The sequence below is a fragment of the Triturus cristatus genome, chromosome 3_2 (assembly GCF_964204655.1).
Source record: "Triturus cristatus chromosome 3_2, aTriCri1.1, whole genome shotgun sequence".
NCBI classification, from domain to species: Eukaryota; Metazoa; Chordata; class Amphibia; order Caudata; family Salamandridae; genus Triturus; species Triturus cristatus.
This window is the reverse complement of record NC_140584.1, coordinates 217347849-217367064: the sequence shown is the minus strand read 5'-3', so window position 1 is coordinate 217367064 and position 19216 is coordinate 217347849. Positions and strand designations below refer to the sequence as shown.

Below are 19216 nucleotides of genomic sequence, written 5' to 3'. Positions count from 1 at the left end.
ACATTTCATTCCGTAATTTCAATATAAAGTGCTATTGGAGTGTCCTTGACAGGGGTGTACCTTAGCCAGAGAGATTTGGGGCTGTAAATCTCAAATATCCCAACTGTAAAAAGCAGAGAGCAGCAGGGTGGAAAGATGAGATGTCCAAGGTTCAGGGAGGACACTTTCAATGATGAACAGGGTCAGAAGAGATTTGCATTGTGTGGGCCTCTGTTTATAGTAGCACACTGGGTGAAACATGATGGGTTGAAATGCTATCCCAAGCTATTGCAAGTGGTTAGACTTTGTCAGCATACATCTTATCACCTCTTGGTGTCTGGTTGCTAGTGTATGTGAGGAAACATGAGGCTGGTACTGCTTTCTAAGCCTACTACTGCCATTATTTGTTAATTCCAGAATGTAGCACATGTGCACCCCTTCAATGAACACTTCTATGACCACAGACATCACAAACACGACCCAGGGCCCCCAGACCCAACCACAAGCCAAGAATGCATTTGCGGAGTGTCACTCCCAAAAACCCCTTCCAGAAGCTTGACCCACGCCCGTCCCAAATGGCCTTGTAGTTCTCACAGGGAAATCATGACTATCTTCATGTTCAACACAATAGCCGGGACTCCTTGCCCTGGGATAACATGTTTTAAATGTATTTTCACTGCACACACTCTTCATGTCTGTTGCGAGAAGTCTTGATGGCAGAGCTGTCAAAACTGTGTGTGTAGACAAGGCTCCACATCTCCAGTTGTCACTTTTTATAACTCATTTTATCAAATGACTGGCTGCTCCATGTACTAACCATACGCTGCAAATAGAGGTGGATGCAACAGCAAATTAGGTCGAGGCTCTTGATTGGCTATACGATCCAAGCCATGAAAACATTTGCAATGTATATCGTGTAAAAAACCCTGTATTTTTCCTTAGCACATCAGACCTAGAAACTTTAATGACTTTGAACCTAGAAACAGCAATTTCTTTCTCCTCAACGACAATGCCATTAGTGACCTAAGAGGCAAGCCAGCACACATGTAACCCCTAAACAAAGCAGAGATTGTTATTAAAGATGGGACACGATTACAGTCTAATAAATCAAACATTAAAGGAGCTTGTAAAGTGCATATCCGGAAATCAAGTATTTAAATGTACACTTATGTGGGAAAATAAAGAAAAAATAAGATCTGTGAAATAAAATGTTTGCTGAGGATCACACACTTTGAAAAAGCAGGGAAGGAGGTACTAATTCTCGGTTATCTGGTTTCCACATTTTGAAGTTGAGCCAGCAGATGGATATCTCTCTCTCACCTGCTTTACACGGGGGTAAAAGGCTCAATTTACCTAATGATCCCTGAAAAACGTACCATCACAGATGAATTTTTGAGTTGTGTTATGAAAATAATTGGCGTATGTTGGTTGTCGTAATTTGCTGGTTAATTTGAACTGAACAAATGAGTATGTAAACATGATCAGTAGCTTATTTACGTTCAAATATCCACTGTTGGTACAGCAGATAATGAAAAACACGCATTCGTAACCACTCTCTACTGTTGGATAATCCACAAATCATGGATAGTAGAATTTACGAATGACACACTCTATATTTACAATATTTGTACTGATTCAAAATAGGAAAGAAAAGTCACAAACAGGGATAGCCTTGCAAAGTCTGAAATTAACTAGTTATTTTAAATCCAGTATGTAAATCTGCATGTTAAATAAATATATATCGGTTTTATAAACGAACGTAGATACAACTATACGAATTTGTAGCTAATACCTAGTATGTGTTTACCCAAATGTACAGCAAAGAAAATAGTCACATGTGTTAAATAAACAGTGGGAGACTTACCTAACTCCTTACTCCACTATGATAATTTCCTTTAAGGCTGCAGCAAGCAATGTTCGCAGAAAAAGATTACAATTCTGGAGATGTTATTCAGAAATGATAAAGCGTTTTCACTTAGGTAATAGCGATCTCGAGGACTCGATTTGAAGTCTCAGAGTGGGAGCTGCTTATATCTGGAACTTGGAAAACACTAGACGAACCTGCCAAGTCAAACTTTCAACAGCTCCACCCACACCGAAGGGCATTTCGGGACAGAAGGTGTGGTTTTGTCTCCAGCAGAAATGAGTTACCAGACAGTAGTCGATTATTAAACATTACATTTCCCAATTCCACAGTGAATGTTTGGCACGGAGTTCTGTTTTGTGCTGCCAAATAACAGCTGTAATTCTAGCTAAACCGTTGAAATCCCATTTTTTTTCATGTGCAGTTATGTAGCTGTGCGTTATATCTACCCGTTGATAGAGGTAGCGAAGATTCTTTGCATGTTGGGATAGGCCTGGCAGGAATTCACATTAGGAAGGCAGGGTTGGTTATGTGGTTCACTACCCTATACTCGTGCATTGTCTGGAACGGCCTTGAGAATGAAAATGTCACAAGTGACCCTTTTACCCAGGGCTGGACTGGTTGTAGCGGGTACCAGGGGTTTCCTGGGTGGGAACTGGTTTTCAGCCCCTGGGGGGGCCATTTTTGTTACAGGAAGACGGCAATATTGGCCCCCTGTAACAAAATCGGCCGAAACTGGCTCTAGCAAAAATCTCGCCGCACCTCCCTCCCCTCCCAGGGGGGCCGGCTGAGCAGTTTTCCAGGGCCGGTTTCTGTTCCCAGTCCGGCCCTGCTTTTGCCCACTGGATGCTGACAAGTTAACTAGTGGCTGTCTTAAAACCAGGCAACCCTTGTGTGGGGGAGGCTATATCCTGCCCTGACCAGGGTATGAGCCTCAGTCTGCTGGCTGGCACCACGGGCCTGCGGGGACCGGGCCTCCAACAGGGAATTGAGGGATTTGTCCAGCTTGCAAAGGCCACAGGCTTCTTCCTTGTCCGATGCCACCCTGGCCCAGGTAGGGGAGGTGGCCCTGCCTGGTGCCTGCAGCCCTGGCTTCTCAGAGGAAAGCCATGGTTTTGCCTGCTTCTCATGGAGGAAGGGGATTACATGAGCTGTTCAACCTGCAGGAGCCCCAGACTTCTCCCCAGTCCGATGCCACCCTGTTGTGTGTAGGGAAGGTGACCCTGCCTGTGACCCTAGTTTCCTAGTTGAAAGTCATGGCTTCACCTGCCTCTTACAGGGAGTGGGTATTACAGGAGCTGTTTAGCCAACAAGAGCCCAGACACCTCCCTTGCCTAATGCCACCCTGACCTGGGTAGGTAAGGTGGCCATGCTTAGTGCCCTGCAAACCCAGGCAAAAGCCTGTTATGATGGAATTGTGGGAGCTGTCCAACCCACAGACTCCTTACTGGCCCAATGCCATCTTGGCCCAGGTAGGGATGGTGAAAGTGCACAGTGCCTGGAGCCTTGACTTCCCAGGCAATAGCCATGGCTTCACCAGCCTCTCCTGGGGTGTAGGATTTTGGGAACTGTTCAGCCACAGGAGCCCCAGAATCCTGCCTGATCCAATGCCACCCGGGCCTGGGTATGGATTTGGCCCTGCCTTGTGCCTGGAGCCTTGGCTTCAGAGGAAAAAGCCAGGGATTTGCCTCCCTCTCACAAGCAGATTACACGAACTGTCCAAGCTGTAGGAAACCCAGACTCCCGCCTCATGCAGAGGTAGTGTGTGTAGGGTTCAAAGGGAACAATATGGCTTAGAACACTTGTATGCAATCATTTCCTGGAAAGCCCTATTCCGCCATCACATTATAATCAACATAACTCAGTCATATCAATACAGTTTAACCTTTAAACCATAATATCTTCACATGACATATGTGTGCGGGGGCTTACCTTTCCCACACCTTTATTTCACATAACCAAACCTTTGAACCCTTCTCAGAGCCTTGTGCTCTATTATTTGATTATTTCTGCTTAGGTAATGTGTGGCAGAACTGGAATCATCAAATGCTGTCAATGGGTACCAGAATGGGATACTATGTTTCCCGCCGCTAGACACCAATGTTGGAAAATGACGCATTAGTTGTGAGGCCTGCACAAATAGTGCATTGCAGAGCAGTCTCAGGCTTACTCAGGGGAGATAGTGTAGGCTAGTAATCGCTATTTACAGGTACTCAGAAATAACACTCAATAATTGATTGTCCAGTCTGTACTTTTCTTTATAAAAAGGAAGAGTACATTTATTACACACACACTACTCAATAATATGCATCAATTTACAAGCTGTTGGAAATACTCTTAACATTGCATAAAATTCTCACCCCTCCTGCATACCACCATTAACATGTATGAACATCATCTTGCCCCCAAATGCAGTGGGTTGACCAAACCCTGGAGCGGGGCCCTTCCCACTGGCACCACCCTAGCGGCAGGCCATCCCATTATTTCATCAAGCTTTTCTATTAGGACCACCTGCCCTAGTGATACATAACCCTGACTGAGCATCTCATACTGAACATAAAATATACACACTTTAATCACAGTGGCTGACAGTCTGGTTGTTCAACTAACACAGTAGCAAGAATACATGTCTAGGCCTCACATAGAATGACACGGTACTTAACATATCTGATAGCAGGTATAATGCAAGACTATCAAAGCCCCTAAAAGGCTTCACATTTATAATGCCATGATTGTGCAATTACAACCTGGCAGGAAAGGCTAGCAACATATATCCAAATTACTTATAATTTCAAATATTGCATGTGACTTCCAGTCCCCAAAAGGAACAACATTAAGTAAAACCACCAACAGTGCAATTACACATTTCCACCCCTAAGGGATGCTTCCATGAAGACAATCCATGTTCAGCCTTTCACACATCAGTGTAGACCTAGCCATCAACTTGAGGGGTTCTTTCCTACAAGTTCCCCAGAGACTTTGGGTGGGAACTTTCCACGTTCGTGCTAGGGGAGACTGTGTTGCTCCTGCAGCTCCCCCTGCACCTTTGCACATAAATGGCAGTGACCCCATCTTCCTGGGGTCACCATACGCCACAACGAAGCCAGTTTCCTCTGCATGCCTTCCCAGGCCCTGCAAAGCATTAGGGGGCACTTTACCCCTGCTTGTGCATATTTGAGTAGCGGCTCTCTCGTTGCTCTGGAAAGAGCCGTGCTGCCATCTTGGTGGCTTCATGCCACTTTTCCACTTCCCCGAAGGTCCCAGTCCCACCCAGGCACCCCGCATCCAGGTGAGGTGGAGAGAAGCATGGGGAGCCCACTTCCAGCTGCTCTCTGCTCTTGCCAGCTCCCCGACTGGCAAGCACCCTCGTATGCTGCCGCGGGAGCTGGCTCTTCATTCTTGTCTGCCCGCTCCTGTGGGCAGACATGGATGCTGTGGCCGGTTGGGTGGGGCCTCAGGAAAGTGCTTTGACACTCCCCCTCCTTTGTCTTGCCGCGGGGTATGCCAACCTAGCCCCGTATCAGCCTGGACCTTCACACTGGGTCCTGTCTCTGCTCCTCAACCTGGAAGGTCATGAGGGTCATTTTCTGCAGCCACCATGCCCAAGTTGAGGATTGTCACCCCAGCCCATAAGCTAAAGAAGTGCTGGGTTGGTGCGTTCTACCTTCCTGGTGCATGAGCCTGGGATTAAGGAGGGTTAAACCCCAGCCAACCCCTTGTCTCCCCTAGAGCCTGTCTGGAAAGCCATTTTTCTTTCATTATCGTGGGGGTTTACAGAATCTGGGGGGAGACAAAAGTCGGAGTTGGCTGTTCCGGCAGGCCCTCTTGCACACTGGTCGGAGAGAAACTGACTGGTCATCTGGGCAGTCAGTCATTGGCTAGTCATTTGGTTGCTCTGCCTGGTGATCAGGTGGCTTGGCCCAACCTGATGACCAGAATGTTGGCAGGAGATGACATTGATAATAGCACTCAAGAGTCCCCTTCCTTGAGCCACTGACTGGCTTCTTATATCCAAGCGGCTCCGATGGTGTCTGTTCTGGCCATCTGTTCACCATGCTGACTTGCAAGGTGTTTGCCCCTATTCCTGCACCTGGTGGTGCAGGACAGGAGAAGGAGCCCCCATGCCGCACTTCACATGTTGGAGGCAGCCTTCCACAGGCTGTCACCCCATCCCTCGTGGCACAGGCATCCACGCACTAAGATAAAAGCTATGAACAGAGGATGACTTTCAAAAGATCACAACAAGGTATCCGCCTCACTACTTACGAAACCCTGACCCAGAATCAGGTAGTCTACAAATGATTTAGCACGAGGTGCCCCATGGACATGCAGTGCACTAAGAGTGATGGAGGCTTCCCCCTTCCGTCCACATTCCAGTTCACAAGCGAGCGGCTCTACTCACCGGCACAGAGGCCAGCTATCCCATGCCAACTAAGGCTCCACGGTCATGCGTAATCGTTACGGTTTTGGGGTGTTAAACCTGTCATCATTAGATCAGCAAATATGGGAGACAAAAGGTAAAATGGTTGGGGGAAAACCCTAACCATTTTGCCTGCTGCCTCACATGTTGGCCTTAGAACACTGAGCACTTTTCCACAGCTAACCAGTGCTAAAGTGCACGTGCTACCTAAACATGATGACATTGGTCTATATGATTGGTGTGAGAAGGTGGCCTGATATATGCTGTCCACTAGTTCTAGTGGGCACCTTGTATCAGTCCAAACAACCCCTTATGGCGAACGGTTAAAGACAAACTTATATGAAAGCTATCCTAGTGGTAGCTATGGAGAGCAGCCTTCAGGCTAAGTCTTGAAGAAGGAATGTAAAGCAGCTTATTTTACCTGTCTATAATCTCTTGAATGATCAAATGAAAGGACAACCACACCAGGTATATATTTAAAATATATGTATTTATGTTAACACACACCCCTCTAGTCTCTTTATGAGACTGGAGTTTGAAGTACTTAAGTTACAAGTGAGCAAGCATCAGTAAAAGCACAAATACATGTTTGGGCCCTAGGGGCGTACCAAACCATATACCAAAAAAGTGGTATAAGAACCACGACTGGAACAGGCACTAGGCCTATTGCCTCTAGAATCACTGGGACCCCAAGGAACCACCCAAGGTAGTGACACAGGGGACCCACGGGAGCTGTATGCAGTGTGAAAACACAACTGCGGGTTCCAATTATCTTCTATGGGCAATGTCGCGGTTTGAAATTTAAAGATTAGGGACACTTCTAATATGAGTCTGAACCAAACCATTGTGGACTTAAGAAGTTCTAGGGCTAGCACCCACGAGAGCACCGGAGTACTCGACTTACCTCACCCAGGGAAGCCGGGTGCATAGGTGTCTTTTGGTGCTGGGTCGCGTCGTCGATTTCAATGGAAGCCTGCAAAGAACTGCTGCTGCCGGGAAGAGGAGAAGTGTCCGAAGAGATCCAAGCCTGGATCTATGATGTAAGGAACCTGAATGCAGAGGGGACAGAGTCTAGGTCACTAGCCAGTGACCGAGGGGAGAATGGACCAATGCCCACAGATGTCGGGTGCTTCAGGTGAGTTGATCGGTGTCTTGACTCTTCAGCCACGAGGTCCAGGAGGTGTCGATGAAGTAGATGAGCCGGATTCGAGCTGTCCAACGATGTCTGTGGGGTGCTGCAGTGTCGGCGACCGGAATGTACCCAACAAGCCTTGGCAACGGCAAGTCACTGGAATTCAGAGAAAGGACTGCGGTGCAGACCAGCAAGGTGTGAGGGAATCACCCAGCAAGGGTAAGTCAGGGCATGTCTGGAGCAATCAGGTAAGCCCAATCAGAAAAGGAGTCGCCTTCATGGGGACCTGCAAGCCAATGGGCTAGTGATCGTGAAGGAGCCTCGAGTGGTCGCACTTGGAGCTGGCCCATGGGTCACTCGTAGAGTGGAGGCCAACAATCTTTGGTGCAAGAGGTGCTCAAGGCTGGGGCTACTCGGAGCCCAAAGCACAACTTCAAGGGGGACCAGGAAGATAGTGTTGCTGCAAAAGTTCACGGTGTCCAGGGGTCATGGTTCCACGTCACCCACGATAGCCACGGGCCTCAGCTTTGCTGTGGACTCAGGGTAGCCTCGAGGAAGTCTGGAAATCTACCTCTGGGGAAGCAGAGACTTCGGGGTCCGGCGAGAGCTTCAGAATTGCAGACCAGTCAGTTGCTTCTTTGGTGCCTGCCAAGCAGGGGAGTCAGTCATTGACCCCAAGGGGGATTTCTTCAGTCTTCTTGTCAGGATAGAACGTTGAAGGTCCAGGATGTACATTACAGAGTTTCGACCAGGGTAATCTAAAGTCCTAGGGACTGGATTCCTATACTTATACTAAGTTTAGGGGATGGACTAACTCTAAGGCCCCACCTATGGGTGGACAAGGAAAGAGGGGTGGTTACACCCATTTCCTTTGTCCAGTTTTGTGCCAGAGCTAGGGCAGGTAGCCCCTGCAACCGGTTTGAACTGGAGTATGCACAGGGACACCAAGTGTGACCCCAGTGCAGGACTTCAAAGCACCAGAGAGTGCTCCCGCCCAGCCCCAATACACATCAGCCTGTCTGGGGAGGTGGGGACACCTCCCCTCGACAGGAAACCTATTGTCCAGGCCTCCCTTGCCGGAGTTTCGGTCAGCAGCAGGAATCCAGAACCGTGTCTGTGGCAGAGGCATCCATTTTGTGATGCCAGGGCTCAGGAAAGTCCTTCCGGGTTAGGCAGTGTGAACATGTCTCTCCCTCTAGAAGGGTGGAATGCTACCCCCGCCACCAGGACTGGCGGGGAAGGGGGGTAGTATTCCAAAGCGTTTGACACGAAACATAACATGTTTTGATGCAGCCATCCCAAAGTTAGCATTTACCGCGAGGTTATAATGCACTTTAGAGTATATGGTATGGCTGTATCACAGAACAGCCATAAGGAAGTATTTCCGAAAGCTGCAAAGGGGCTCAGCTCATGCTTGGGCACCCTCTCACATAAAACCAGCACTCTGCCTTCAGGATTGTCAAGGCCTGCCATGGGAGTGGCTTATAGGTTTATATGTGTCTGTATAAGGTAGTGATATAGGTAGCCTATACCACTGTAAGGGGCGCAAGCACACCCTTACCCAGGCTGCAGTAGCAGACCTGTGGTGTCATTTTGGAGTGCTTCCCAGGGGTGGCATAATATATGCTGCAGCCCCTGGTAGGCCTCTGAGGTACCTATGCCCTAGGTACATAGTATACCATATACTAGGGGCTTATAAGGCACTCCAGAATCCAGTTAGATATGTACCTAATGTACATGGAAACCATTTTAGAGAGGAAGCAGCTAGGCTGTGGTCCTGATTAGCAGGGCCACAGCCAGACTAAGGTCGAAAAACAGTGAAACACAAGCAAAAAGTGGGGGTACCCATGTGAAGCAGATCCTACTCTCCTACAATTGGCATATTTGGTGTACTGGTAAGCCCCTTGTAAAGTGGTATACCATATACCCAGAGTATTTACTTCAAATGATACTAGTCGGCTGCAGCACTGATTGTGCTACCCTCAGAAGAAGACTTTCAAACCTGTCTCAGGCCTGCCACTGCAGTGCCTGTGTGTGCAGTTTACTGCCACTTTGACTTAGCATTTAAAACTATATGATGGGCGTGGCCAAGATGGCGGAGAGCTAAGACGTACTTTGCCTTCTCTCCCCTGCCCACCGATTTCTAGCACCAGCCTTGGCTCTGAAACGCACCGAAAGCGACTGATTTGGCAGCTGTGGTGCCCTGGCACAATCGGCGTCTTACCAGGTGTGACTCCTGGGGCTCCCGTGGCTGTGCTTCATGCTTCCGATTCTGAGCTGGAGCCGTGTGGCAGAGAAGTAGTGTACAGCAGAAGCCGGCGATACCGCGGCTGCGGGGGCTAGAGCCTTCCGTCCCTAGCCGCGAAGTGACATCACTCCGCCGGGGTCGATGGCCAGACCCAAGGATTGCCCATGATGCCTCAGACCTGTGAGCAACAGCGCTGGCGATCGGCGGCCGAACAAAGGCTGCCATTTTGTGAGGAGCGGCGGCCTTCCTGGTTGAAGCCGGAGCACACACATGCTTGGAGGTTGGCAGTGGGGGTGTGTGCAATCGGGAGGCATTTTGGCCTTCAGCCCGGTGGAGTGACCCCCGGGGCTCCCACGGCGAGTCGCACCAAACGCCCACTCCCCACTGCAGCTTCCTTCCCTGGAGCCTCCTCGAGGACTTCAAGGCCGTGCTGGGCCCCATGGCAGGCTTGATTAGAGCTCGGGGCTCTGGCAGTACACCCAGTCCGGCGTCCACCAAGAGGGACCCTGCCGGATCTGCTCTCCTGGACACCGCTGGGCTGGCCCCCGCTGTTGGGCTTTATGGAGCAGGTAGTGGCTCGGGAGTGACGGCACCACCCTGCCATCTGCAGCCATTGGTCCTATAGAAACCAGCGCTGGATAATTGAAGGGTCCCTGCATCTGGTGGGTGTTGCCGCACCCCTGTGAGCGCTTAACCATGTTCCCCCTTCGCGCAACTTCGCTCTCAAGCCAGAGGAGGCCGTACATAGAGGCAGACTACTGGACTTGCCCCACCGGCCTCCACTGATTGAAGCTGCATGATGTCCTGACGCACCTAGGCCTGGAAGGTAGGGATGCCCGGCGCACCATTAGGGGCCCAGCCGATTGCATGCTGATATTTGGCAGCACTATGTACTGGGTGCGGAGTAGAGCTGGTACGCACATGGTTGGGCCCGGAGACGCGGAGTGGGATTTCCGTATCAGACGATATTGCACCATAATGACTCACCATGCAGCCTGGTTCGTGTTTGCCAGTGCCGGTACCGTTGGGAGAGCTGAGCATGACATCCACCCAGGGCAGAAAGGACAAATCAGCCACAAGAGAAAAATCGCTGAAGGATCTCTTTGCCCGGACACAGAGCGGGGGGTCAGCGGACCTCGGATGACCGGACGCAACAGCACAGATGGCCACTTCTATGGAGGCACCGGTGACGTGGGCATTTCTGGAGTCCCTGTTCGCTGCCCTACGGGATGACCTCCAGACAGTGAAACGTGACCTCACAGCGAGGATTAAAGACATACACAAGGACGTAGACGACATAGGGGAGAGAGTGGCATCCCTGGAAGACATAAGAGACACCCAGGAAACCGAATTGGCCGCCATGCAACAGGAGGTAATCCGAATACATGGCAGCAGGAGAACGTTCAATCTCACTTGGAAGACCTTGAAACCGCTCCAGCCGCCACATTAGAATCCAAGGAGTGAAAACCAATGAAGAAACCGGCGATATCTTCAAATATGTGCATGAGGTCTTCAACCATATCCTGGGCAACCCACTGGACTCTGATCTCAAGCTGGACCGAGCGCACAGGGTGGGCCCACCTAGGGCGGCAACTGCACCTCTGGCAGACATCTTGTTCTGCGTCCAGGACTTCAACACCATGGAAGAAATTCTACTCAAAGCTAGATTGCTTCAATCGATCACCTTCCGCAACCAATCGCCCATCCTCTACCAAGACCTTGCTGCTATTACGCTCCAGAAACGTAAGATCTTCCGGCCCATCACGGAGGCTCTCCCTATTCCTGGGGACAACCATTCCGCCTCGTTTTCAGGCATGATGGCAAGTTGTACCAACTCCGCTCTTTGTCTGAGGCAAGCAAACTGTTGAGGATCCCCATCCCAGAAGACGCAGACGAGGGGGAGCGCTCAGATCATGGGTCTAGCGATGGTCGTCCGAAATAGAGGCAACAGCGCCGACAACACCGCGCCCAGCGACCAGATCCACTGGTGGTCAAGAAAGAGCAACAGGCCGCCCTCGAGGCTTTGCCAGAAGCCCTGGCCAAGGTGTCGACTATGTGACTGAGCCTGGCTAACATGCTTCTGTCCTTCTATTGATGCTTGGGGGGTTGGGGTGGAGAGGGCCGCACGACAACCCCATAGACCTTTTCTCTGTTCTTCTTTGGATGACGGACTAATGATAGAACTCAGGAACTTTTTTGGCGCTTGTGCCCTGTTTTTTCTGCTCCATTTTTTGCGGGTCTTTGCTCTAATCCTCTCTTTACTTACTCTTTCCTTCTGTCTCTTTTTTCCGGGGGGCCCCCAGTCCATGGGGTACTATTGTTTACTCGTTCTTGCGCTGGCGTTGAGGGTTGCCCCTTGCAAGCTTCTCCCGGGTTTTTGCTCTCCCGATAATCACGATTGGTGCCACATCCATCTCTAGGTACTAGATGCCACTATCAGTTAATATTCTCACTCTTAATGTGAGAGCGCTCCATAACCCCATCAAACGCAGGGCACTTCTTTCCTATCTAGAGAGTACAGGGGCAGATATTTGCCTCCTTCAAGAGACACACCTGCTCCCCAAGGACTGCCACCGGCTTAGGTCCCACACCTTTCTGACACAATTATTTTCTTCTAAACCCACCAAGATCGCAGGGGTGGCTTTTTTGGTTTCAAGGGCTTTCCTGGGAAAAATGGTGCAGAAAGGGTTTGAGATTAAGGGCAGACTTCTCACTTACCAATTTACCATAGGGGGTCACACTTTAATTGTGGGGTCTATCTATGCCACCAACGAAGGTCGAGAACGATTCTTACATGAAGTCCTCATGGAGGCTACGGCAACTCAGGAGCATCACATATTGATAGGGGGGATATCAACTTGGTGTTCAACGACCTAGACAGATCAGCACAATGCACAAGTCAGGTTGGCGCCCTCTCACCTACAGGGCTCGCTAGGCTGCATGACCTAGACCTTACAGACTTATGGCGACAACACCACCCTCGATCACAAGAATTTTCATATTATTCTAACACACACAAAACATATGCCAGACTGGACTACTTTTTGGGTTCGAAGGCTCTCCGCGTCGTTACTCTCTCGGCCGACATATTGGCAGCGTCTCTGTCCGATAACGCCCTAATGGAGGTCACACTGGCCCTTCCACAGATAGGGCGACCGACTAGACACTGGCACTTCCGCGACACTTTATTGCACAGACCAGACACAGTCGCCCAGATACAGCATGCACTAGAGAACTATTTATTACACAATGGCAGTCCAGACACAGCTCTTTCTACTCGATGGGAGGCCCTTAACGTAGTCATCAGAGGTGAAGTCATTGACATCTCTTCCGCAGACAACGCGGACCATAAAGCGAAAAGGGAAGAGCTGACACAGAAGGTACGTGTGCTAGAGCGGATGCACCAGCGTACCGGGCCCCCCGGATATGGCGACAGCTGACGGCAGCTTGGGCACAGCTGGTTGCTATTGACCGTGATAAGGCGGAATACGCTGTGATGCGGCTGTGGCACTCCTTTTATACTGGCGAGGATAAATGTGGGCGAATACTCGTGCACAAGCTCTGGGAGGTTCGACAGCGAGAGGGAGTCCAGGAGATTAGGAACCGAGCAGGAGTGATGTATTCGGGCGACGCGGCTATTGCAGAGATCTTCCACAACTTTTATGCCCAACTTTACAACGAACAGCCTTTGGAGAGTATGGACATAGATGCGTACTTAGCCCAAGCTCGTCTTCCCACCCTGACACCAGACCAAGCAGCTCACATGGAGAGAGAGATAAGGCCGGAGGAAGTCATAGCAGCTATTGCTCATTTGAAGCTAGGCAAATCTCCTGGCCCCGATGGCTACACCGCGGCTTTTTATAAGCAGTTTTGCTCAACGCTCACTCCTCTGCTCACCCGGCTCTTCAACTCCTTCGCAGCAGCCGGGGCGGTCCCCTTCTCCATGTTGGAAGCAGCGATAGCCGTCATCCCTAAGCCAGGGAAGGACAAGATGGATTGTGGGTCATACCGGCCCGTTGCGCTTCTGAACATGGATCTGAAGCTCTACACTGGCATACTAGCCACCCGACTGGCCCCCTATATGCCTGGGCTTGTGGACCCCGATCAGGCTGGATTCATTCCGCAGAAGCAAACGAGTGATAACACTAAGCGTGTCACGCACCTCATTGTTCTGTTGCGAGAGTTGGTTGGGAAAGTGTCTGTGGAGGTCGTTAAACTTTTCCTGTGGACCCTCTCTCTCCCGGTTTTTTGCAATCTCCATCCTCCCCTTCGCCTCCAAAGTCACAGACAAGAGCGTCAGCATCCAACTGACGAACTTCATGGAATCCAATGACATCCTTGACACATCCCAATCCGACTTCCGCAGTAACCACAGCACAGAGACCGCCCTCCTAGCTGCCATGGATGACATCTGCACACTCCTCGACCAAGGCCATATTGCAGCCCTCATTCTACTAAACCTCTCAGCAGCCTTTGACACTGTCTCCCACTGCACACTAGCCACCAGACTCCACGACACAGGTATACAGGGAACTGCCCTAGACTGTATCTGCTCCTTCCTAGCCGGCCAAACTCAAAGAATCAGACTCCCGCCCTTCCTCTCCAAACCCACAGAGATCAGATGAGGAGTACCCCAAAGATGCTCCCTGAGCCCCACACTCTTTAATACCTACATGGCCCCCCTTGCAACCATCGTCAGAAAATACGGACTCAGCATACTATCCTACACCGACAACACCCAGCACATCCTCTCCCTCATCAAGGAACTCAACATCACCAGGCACAACTTCCAGGAAGGAATGAAGGACGTCACAACCTGGAATGTGCAGCAGCTGCCTGAAGCTCTGCTCAGAAAAAATGGAAGTCCTCATCCTCTGATCCACCCCTTCTGTGTGGGAGAACACCTGGTGGCCCCAAACCCTCGGCAGCCCCCCCACTCCCGCGGACCATGCTTGCAACCTTGGCATCATACTGAACTCCCCCTCACCATGAACAGACAGATCAATGCTGTATCTTCACATGCTTCAACACCCTCTGCATACTCCACAAGACCTTCAAATGGTTCCCCCTGATTCCAGGAAAACCGTCACTCACGCACTCATAACCAGCAGGCTGGACTACTGGAACGCCCTCTATGCCAGAATCAACAAATCTCTACTTCACAAACTCCAAACCGTCTACAACGCCGCAGCCAGACTTCTCGGCATCCCATGACAAGACCACATCACCCGGCACCTACAATACCTCCCCTGGCTCCCCGTCGATAAAAGAGTGACCTTCAAGCTGCTCACACACACCTACAAAGACCTCCACAACACCAGACCCCAATACCTCAATGGAGATGAGAAACCTCCACTCCACTGACCAGGCCTTGGCCGAAATCCCCCACATCCACAGAGCCAGAACAGGAGCCAGATCCTTCTCCTACATCGAGGCCCAGACCAGGAACAAATGCCCCCTCAGCATCAGATGAAGCCCCACATTGCAAGCATTCAGGAAGAGCCTCAAGACATGGCTTTTCGAATGACCGGAGTTGCCTGAATAACCCTTCCTCCAGTGCCTTGAGACCCTCCCCGGGGAGTAGTGAGACCTATAAATCCCTGATTGATTGAATTAACTCAGCGCCAAGAAACATCAGGGCACTAGACAATTCTGACCTCATCCTGCAGTTTACTATTAAATACATAAAGTATTAAAGGAAATGCCACTCCAACGGAAAGAACTTCAACCAGTCTGAAGTACTCATCACTAAGAAACAGGGTTGTTTAGATGGTGAGGTTTATGATTGTGCCTGAGGAAGATACCAAGTGGTACGATCCACTACATCGTGAACAATGCAACTCTGGCGCCACCTCCTCTTCAACTGGTACATGCCCTGCTTTCCTGGATCAGTGTGCAGAGAAGCACAAGTCGAGGACTGCAGGCACATTTGTTAGCCCATATTAGGACACTGTCAACCTCACTTAGTGATCCTTGCTGAGTGCAACCTAACCATAGTAGTGTTGGCTCTCGCCTACCAATGGAGGCTGAAAGCTCAGTTTTCACTAAAAAGAACTAGAATGGACAAAAGGTACTGTGCAAATTGCAAAAATACTGAGGGTGGGAGAAAGTCATTCAGCAAGAGAGGAAGCATTAGCCAACATTAGCATAGGCCAGATGGGTCTTCTCCATGAACACTTGTCAATCCAGAATCACAGGAGAAACCCATAGAGAATTGCAAAAAGGAATAACAACCTTATTTTTTCTATTTAGAGACAATCTGGAAACAGCAAACACATAAATATATAAAATAAAATGTATTTTAGAGCTGTGTGAATTGTTTCGGAATGATTATTACAGCATACAGAGGGAAAATTGATATGCAACATAAAAATCCTTCTACAAAATGTGGCAACAACATGAGTAAGCCTTGGAAAACTACATTTCATTCCGTAATTTCAATATAAAGTGCTAATGGAGTGTCCTTGACAGGGGTGTACCTTAGCCAGAGAGATTTGGGGCAGTAAATCTCAAATATCCCAACTGTAAAAAGCAGAGAGCTGCAGGGTGGAAAGATGAGATGTCCAAGGTTCAGGGAGGACACTTTCTATGATGAACAGGGTCAGAAGAGATTTGCATTGTGTGGGCCTCTGTTTATAGTAGCACACTGGGTGAAACATGATGGGTTGAAATGCTATCCCAAGCTATTGCAAGTGGTTAGACTTTGTCAGCATACATCTTATCACCTCTTGGTGTCTGGTTGCTAGTGTATGTGAGGAAACATGAGGCTGGTACTGCTTTCTAAGCCTACTACTGCCATTATTTGTTAATTCCAGAATGTAGCACATTCATAACCACTCTCTACTGTTGGATAATCCACAAATCATGGATAGTAGAATTTACGAATGACACACTCTATATTTACAATATTTGTACTGATTCAAAATAGGAAAGAAAAGTCACAAACAGGGATAGCCTTGCAAAGTCTGAAATTAACTAGTTATTTTAAATCCAGTATGTAAATCTGCATGTTAAATAAATATATATCGGTTTTATAAACGAACGTAGATACAACTATACGAATTTGTAGCTAATACCTAGTATGTGTTTACCCAAATGTACAGCAAAGAAAATAGTCACATGTGTTAAATAAACAGTGGGAGACTTACCTAACTCCTTACTCCACTATGATAATTTCCTTTAAGGCTGCAGCAAGCAATGTTCGCAGAAAAAGATTACAATTCTGGAGATGTTATTCAGAAATGATAAAGCGTTTTCACTTAGGTAATAGCGATCTCGAGGACTCGAATCGAAGTAACAGAGTGAGAGTTGTTTAAATCTGGAACTTTGAAAAACACTAGACGAACCTGCCAAGTCAAACTTTCAACAGCTCCACCCACACCAAAGGGCATTTCGGGACAGAAGGTGTGGTTTTGTCTCCAGCAGAAATGAGTTACCAGACAGTAGTCGATTATTAAACATTAATTTTCCCAATTCCACAGTGAATGTTTGGCACGGAGTTCTGTTTTGTGCTGCCAACTAACAGCTGTAATTCTAGCTAAACCGTTGAAATCCAATTTTTTTTCATGTGCAGTTATGTAGCTGTGCGTTATATCTACCCGTTGAGAGAGGTAGCGAAGATTCTTTGCATGTTCGGATTGGCCTGGCAGGAATTCACATTAGGAAGGCAGGGTTGGTTATGTGGTTCACTACCCTATGCTCGTGCATTGGCTGGAACGGCCTTGAGAATGAAAATGTCACAAGTGACCCTTTTACCCAGGGCTGGACTGATTGTAGCGGGTACCAGGGGTTTCCTGGGTGGGGACTGGTTTTCAGCCCCTGGTGGGGGGCCGTTTTTGTTACAGGAGGACAGCAATTTCGGCCCCCTGTAACAAAATCGGCCGAAACCGGCTCTAGCAAACATCTCGCTACACCTCCCTCCCAGGGGGCTGGCTGAGCAGTTTTCCAGGGCCGGTTTCTGTTCCCAGTCCGGCCCTGCTTTTGCCCACTGGATGCTGAAAAGTTAACTAGTGGCTGTCTTAAAACCAGGCAAACCCTTGTGTGGGGGGGCTATATCCTGCCCTGACCAGGGTATGAGCCTCAGTCTGCTGGCTGGCACCACGGGCCTGCGGGGACCGGGCCTCCAACAGGGAATTGAGGGATTTGTCCAGCTTGCAAAGGCCCCAGGCTCCTTCCTTGTCCGATGCCACCCTGGCCCAGGTAGGGGAGGTGGCCCTGCCTGGTGCCTGCAGCCCTGGCTTCTCAGAGGACAGCCATGGTTTTGCCTGCTTCTCATGGAGGAAGGGGATTACATGAGCTGTTCAACCTGCAGGAGCCCCAGACTTCTCCCCAGTCCGATGCCACCCTGTTGTGTGTAGGGAAGGTGACCCTGCCTGTGACCCTAGTTTCTAGTTGAAAGTCATGGCTTCACCTGCCTCTTACAGGGGGTGGGTGTTACAGGAGCTGTCTAGCCAACAGGAGTCCAGACTCCTCCCTTGCCTAATGCCACCCTGACCTGGGTAGGTAAGGTGGCCATGCTTAGTGCCCTTCAAACCCAGGCAAAAGCCTGTTATGATGGAATTGTGGGAGCTGTCCAACCTACAGACTCCTTCCTGGCCCAATGCCATCTTGGCCCAGGTAGGGAAGGTGAAAGTGCACAGTGTCTGGAGCCTTGACTTCCCAGGCAATAGCCATGGCTTCACCAGCCTCTCCTGGGGTGTAGGATTTTGGGAACTGTTCAGCCACAGGAGCCCCAGAATCCTGCCTGATCCAACGCCACCCTGGCCTGGGTATGGATTTGGCCCTGCCTTGTGCCTGGAGCCTTGGCTTCAGAGGAAAAAGCCAGGGCTTTGCCTCCCTCCCACAAGCAGATTACAGGATCTGTCCAAGCTGTAGGAAACCCAGACTCCCGCCTCATGCAGAGGTAGTGTGTGTAGGGTTCAAAGGGAACAATATGGCTTAGAACACTGGTATGCAATCATTTCCTGGAAAGCCCTATTCCTCCATCACATTACAATCAACATAACTCAGTCATATCAATACAGTTTAACCTTTAAACCATAATATCTTCACATGACATATGTGTTTGGGGGCTTACCTTTCCCATACCTTTATTTCATATAACCAAACCTTTGAACCCTTCTCAGAGCCTTGTGCTCTATTATTTGCTCCTTTCTGCTTAGGTAATGTGTGGCAAAACTGGAATTATCAAATGCTGTCAATGCGTACCAGAATGGGATACTATGTTTCCTGCCGCTAGACACCAATGTTGGAAAATGACGCATTAGTTGTGAGGCCTGCACAAATAATGGGTCTACATTTGTCCTTCACTGGGAACCCAACACCCGATTGTAGCGCATTGCAGAGCAGTCTCAGGCTTGCTCAGGGGAGATAGTGTAGGCTAGTAATCGCCATTTACAGGTACTCAGAAATTACACTCAATAATTGATTGTCCAGTCTGTACTTTTCTTTATAAAAAGGAAGAGTACATTTATGACACGCACACTACTCAATACTATGCATCAATTTACAAGCTGTTGGAAATACTCTTAACATTGCGTAAAATTCTCACCCCTCCTGCATACCACCATTCAC

The 19216-nt window shown here is 49.3% G+C and overlaps 1 protein-coding gene across 2 annotated transcripts in view; it reads right to left on the bottom strand.

The window, feature by feature from the left end:
• The window catches only part of LOC146857044 (histamine N-methyltransferase A-like), a 504499-nt gene extending 502438 nt beyond the window's left edge, over positions 1–2061 (bottom strand). Inside the window, exon 1 of one of the 2 annotated variants that reach the window (XM_085647538.1) lies at positions 1844–2061. The gene's annotated coding sequence lies outside the window, so the exon portion shown is untranslated. The remainder of the gene's footprint in view (positions 1–1843) is intronic. The other variant, XM_085647541.1, reaches the window with a different exon arrangement.
• Positions 2062–19216: the final 17155 nt, after the last annotated feature.